This window comes from Gigantopelta aegis, chromosome 8 (assembly GCF_016097555.1).
Source record: "Gigantopelta aegis isolate Gae_Host chromosome 8, Gae_host_genome, whole genome shotgun sequence".
Lineage (NCBI taxonomy): Eukaryota > Metazoa > Mollusca > Gastropoda > Neomphalida > Peltospiridae > Gigantopelta > Gigantopelta aegis.
In genome coordinates this window covers 18814692-18820653 of record NC_054706.1, presented here as the reverse complement: position 1 = coordinate 18820653, position 5962 = coordinate 18814692, and the positions used below count along the sequence as shown (strand labels likewise).

At 39.1% G+C, this 5962-nt stretch overlaps 1 long non-coding RNA gene across 1 annotated transcript; it reads right to left on the bottom strand.

Annotated features, from left to right (window-relative positions):
• Positions 1-2460: 2460 nt before the first annotated feature.
• Positions 2461-4979, bottom strand: LOC121380153. The gene is made up of 2 exons (XR_005958888.1): positions 4843-4979; positions 2461-2899 (listed from the first exon to the last, which is right to left on the bottom strand). It is a non-coding gene; the product is annotated as an uncharacterized LOC121380153 (long non-coding RNA).
• Between the last annotated feature and the right edge of the window lie 983 nt (positions 4980-5962).

Sequence of the window (5962 nt, the reverse complement as noted above, 5' to 3'; positions counted from 1 at the left end):
GCCCGTATGCGTCGGTTAACGCACCTTTTGTTTTAATGTAGTATATTTCCCTATTCCTAGAGTAGAGGATATATCCTTTTTGAGGTGGGGGTGTGTGACGGTACATGCTCTTAATTTGTTTTCGCCTGTGGCGATTTTAATTGTGTTAGAGGGCCGTGTGCAGTTCCAAATGCACTTAGCTAGCTGGGCAACTTGTTACGTAATACTTCGCGCGATCGGGCATTCCAATATGCACTTAGTCCAGCTGTGGAGGCCATGTGGCGAGTAGTTACGTAATACCTCTGCGAGTGCGGTTTTTACAACCGTGATTTGGCGACGATGGCGTCAGTAAGTCTGACGATCAGAGAGGAATAATACCGCTTGGTCGCGGTGGAAATATCAGATCATAGGGGGATGTACCGCCTTGTACCCCCAGGCAATATTCTGATTTATAATAAATAGCTAGTTTTTTTAGAGAGATCAGGGAGAACGAAAAGGAAGCTTCCCGGGAACGTTAGTCCGTTTGGACTTTGGTAAATATCATTTCTGCTCTGTGTATAACCTTGATGTGATTGATGTGACTTTAAATATTTTGATACTGTATTATACCAATATTCTTTAGACAGTGTCTTCGGTCATCTGACGAAGTAAATCGTAGACTTTTTGTTCTAACATTATATGAGTATTTGGTAATATAAAGCTTAGCCAGTCATCCTAGAGGACCTAGGTAAACTGTAGGTTATTGTCTTTATTGTGATAGGTACCAGTATTAATTCTGTGTTACAAGATTACTGAAAGAGTAGTTAAGGGTTAATTAAAAATTAACCCGCTAGGAATAGAGCTGTAATTCCTTTATTAATTAAGTTCCCCAAGAAGCGTTTCTCAATTATCACACGTTACTGAACGAGTAGTAAGGGTTAATTAAAAATTAACCAGTTAGGAATGGTGTTGTAATTCCTTTATTAATTAACTTCTCCTGGAAGCGTTTCTCAATTATCACACGTGTGGGTGTTGTGTAACGGTGAAGTGATTCGCATATTGTGTAACTAGACACCTAGAGATTAACTAATTAAGTGATCAGTTCTGGGTTGTTATTATTGCTGTTATTAATTAACTACTACGGCTGTACATTTGTCAGCGTAGATTAATACAGATTCCAAAGTGTATTGTGTTTTTGTTGTGTTTCTAGAGAACTAACGTGCTATAATAATATATACTTTATATAAGATCGTATCTCTGATCATACCTAGAGACGAGCCATACTAGGGTTTAACCGCCTGTTACAGAGAGATCTAATAGATATACAGTTAGGAGAGATATTTTGATAATCGTGTTTTATTCAGTTACGGGTATTATAGAATCCTTGTGACAGGAACCTTTTAGAAGTTAATAAAATTTTACATGAGCACTTTCTTCATTTGCATAAATCCAAAATAGATGACCAAATCCCTGGAAATGGCTTATTTTTACCAGATAAAACATCCAACGTGAACATTTTATTTCATTTTAAAGTTAAGATCAGTCTTTACAGGCAACACCTCTCGCATAAATGTTATCATTTATCATTACGGTGGTCATAAATTTATTTCTTGCCCACTGAACAGCGTTATCCAGCTTTTGCACGGTGCTAGAAAAATCGGTCTGACCTTAGGGCTAGATAAATCTGTCCGACCTGAGGGCTAGACGATTTCTACATACGCGTGACGTCATAACTCATGTTTTACAACGATTGACGTCATAACTCGTGGTTTTCAAAATTCTCTTTGACATTTCACGTTGTATCATTGTTTTATAAAGTATTTAAATAAATTAATATTTATAAGTTGTTACATATTTATGTCGTTGCATAAGGTGAACTATATTTTTTCGCGTATGATTAAATGAGTTTGCGGGTGAAATGTATACGAATCGTTCTACAATAAACAAATCGTAGATTACAAAAATTAATGTTTTGTTACTATAATTAAATGGCAAAAACACCAAAAAAGGCATTAGACTAATAGAATCTATAACCGTTGTGAGGTATAAATAAGGCAATTCCAACCCTCGGGACAAAATGTTTTTGTCCCTCGGGTTGGAATAGCCTTATTTATACCTCACAACGGTTATAGATTCTATTAGTCTAATGAAGGTCAACGACCGATAACTAACCGCAAAGACATAGCCTCTTTACCACATGTTCAGTGCATAATGTTTATTTGTGTATAATATGCTACTAAATTTATAACATAATATTTGTAATGAAAATATATTTATCATCTATATTTTAAGGATAAAATGTTCGTATCATAAATGGAACTTTTGGATAAATACAGACAGTACTGCTCTCCAGGACAGATACACACATTCATATTCATCTAAAAAGTAAACAATACATGGCCCACTTTAAACACGTGAGTGACGTGTCATAAACATTTGTCACGTCAAGAGTGACCAAGGGCTCTTAATCACACAATTTCCCAACAGAAAACCAAAACATAATTTTACATTTGTATTTCACCAAGAATCAATAAATAATTATTAATCTTAATATTTAGTGGTGGTTTATAAACAATTCACTGGAAATAAGGTAATACTGTTCATATATAATAACACCAGGCACCAAGCACCAGTAAATTATCAGTCTCTGGAATAGAGACCCCTTTCAAATACATGTAACCAAGTCCAGGTCAAGTTCATCGACAGTGTTGCTTTGTTCTTGCAACCCTCGACTCGCCGTCACCCTGTTCCATAAATAAGGCCATCTATAGTGTCGGTCAACGGTGACACCAGAAGCTGCTGGTAACCATTATCACCCCAACTCTATAAATCCGACCGTCACTCTTCCACTATCAACGAGGCCATCGGTATCAGTCCCCACGGTGACGCAACAAGCTGCTGGTAACCCATCATCACCCCAGCTCACAATAATACACCTGACCTGACAATAAAAACACGGTAAATAATACAATTGCCATGATTACACCATAATAAAGTAACTAAACCTTGATTTACAGGATTTTGGCATATAACCTGGTTTCCACAAAAAATATCTATTTCCAGTACTTTTCATTGGCCATTTATTAGTGCAACCTATTTACAAAACACTACGGCCAATTCTTATTTAATACACTATGTCCATTAAATATACATGTACAAAGTTGTCAACTATTAAAATTACATTATACAACCAGTTTTACTTTAACCAGTGTTAACAATTATTACTATAAGTATACATACAATATTTACTGCCAAACTATACAATTTCCTAACAAATTACCGCCTTTTCCTTAATATACAAGTTAAAATAAAATACTTACAACATAATGCAACTCCAAGTATAATATAATATAAACATATACTCTTCAAAAGAAGAAACGCAAAACCACATTGTCGTAACATTTGGAGAATTGATTTAATTATTGAATGGTGAGTCCGATAATTACCAAATGTTGCAGGATTGTTCACAATTCACTCTAGATCCATTGTGAGTAAGTGATAGGACACACCACCAAGGTCAAGGTCATCTGGAGTCAATACCGGGTGTGGCCTCCGCGTGTGTTGACAATTGCCTGGCACCGCCTGCCCATTGAAGCAACCAGAGTACGGATGACGTCCCGGGGGATGGTGGCCCACTCGGCCTGCAAGGCTGCTGCCAGCTCGGGCAGGGTCTGGGGCTGTGGTTGTCGCTGTCGGAGGCGTCGGTCCAACTCGTCCCATAGATGCTCAATTGGGTTCAAATCCAGTGATATCGATGGCCAAGGAAGGACATTAATGTTGTTGTTCTGTAGGAAAGCCGTTGTGAGACGTGCTGTGTGAGGCCTGGCGTTGTCATGTTGGAACACTGCGTTGACGTTGGCCATAACTGGAACGATGTGTGGCCGGAGGATCTGGTCAATGTAGCCCTGTGCATTCAGGTTGCCCTGCACGTGGACCAGGTCAGTTCTGCCAGTGTGTGAGATGGCTGCCCACACCATGACACTACCCCGCCGAATCTGTCCACTTCCTGCACGCAGTTTGCCGCATAACGTTCACCACGACGCCTATACACGCGACATCTTCCATCATGACGTCGGAGCAGAAATCGGGACTCGTCACTGAACCACACCTGTCTCCATCGCAGTTGAGGCCATTGTCGATGAATCTGGCACCACTGCAGTCGGAGTCGACGGTGTTGTGGTGTTAAGATGACACCTCGAACTGGACGTCTGGCACGAATTCCTACCACACGTAGGCGGTTCCGTACGGTCTGGTCGGATATCCTGCGCAAACCTGGTATTGCTGCGGCTGTGGAGGTGGCAGTAGTCAATCGTTCCCGAAGGTGGCGTACCCGGATGTAGCGGTCCTGCCCGGGGGTAGTGACCCGTGGTCGACCGGATCTAGGGAGGTCACGTGTTGATCCATGTTGCTGGTAACGGTCCCACAGTCTGGAGATGGTGCTTGGGGACACATGGAATGCCCTGGCAACGGCCGTTCTGGATTCGCCTGCGTCTAGTCGGCCGATGGCATTGTTTCTCTGCGGTTCACTGAGACGTGGCATGTCCTGGATTGTCAACTGTTGGCCAGATACAGAGGCCAGGCAAGCGAACACCCTGCACTTTTATACTGTCGGTGTTCATGTTGCACGTGCAGACAACGCACGTGCAGTGGTGACATGGTTTGCACGTGGCTACGTTTTTTGCGAATATTCACATTTTGGAACTTTATTGTACAGTAGCTGCGTTTTATCGAATGTAACCGTGGGAATGTGTTTGGGACATGCAATGACCTTATATTCACAAAGCATGAACCGGTAGGAAACATAAAATCGGAGTTATAACCCATTTGTACCCTTTTGCGTTTCTTTTTTTGAAGAGTATAGATACATAACAAAACCCTACTTACCCCAGCTGTTCACAGGAAACCTCTCTAGTTCCAAAACGTGACACGTGTCCACACACCATGTATCACTGCCCGTGAACCGTGTGCATCACAGCTCTGGGTTCCCCTAACAATAGCCCTGACCAGCACTTTTAACCAAGTGTCAACGAAAATGGACTAGTCCACAATCACGCTGTGCCACTGCAGACCAAACCATTGCAAGTGCTAGGGTATTTGACTGCACGTGCGAAAAGGTACCCTATGACAACTGCAAGTAATAGGCTAAATAAAATATTCAAATAATCTACACAACCGATACTCCACAACTTATGTACAATAAAATACGGTTGTGACAACATTTATGATTTAGTTGTTCAGCACAAATTCTGATTACAGTGTTATCTTATAAACAACCACCTGCCTTAACTGGGTATAGAATTGGTATATATATATATATATAATATATATATATATATATATATATATATATATATATATATATATGTTATTACCAGAGTGTTTTTCAGTATCGTCAATATCATATATTAGGAATAAAAAATGTATTATGTGAGCCTTTGGCGAGCATAATACATTATTTTTATTCCTAATATATGATACTGACGATACCGAAATACACGATGGTAATAATCTCTTTATCATATAAGCTCAAGCTTAATACAACGTTTATTTATAAACTGTACACGCAACTTTAATTCCAGTCCGCCATTACTAGATATTCAAATGATGTAAGAATATGTGGAATGGAAATGACGTCAAACTCGAATGACGTCATTTTGGATATCCTTACATCAAAATAAAGTTATGCCTAACGTTTTTTGTTTTCTGAACGCTGGACAGCTTTCAGTGCCAAATTGCCATTGAAATGTTTTTATTTGATGACTATGAGTGTCACCCAAGTACGTTTGCTTAAATGTCAATAAACCTAGTGCCGAGACCTCGACTAATTTACATCTAATTTGCAAAGATATCAAATTCTTAAAGTATGTGATCTGAAAAATATCACAATCACATGATTGCACTGAAAATGTAAGATATATATGAGATATATATATATATATATATATATATATATATATATATATATATATATATATATATATATATATATAACACAATCACCATG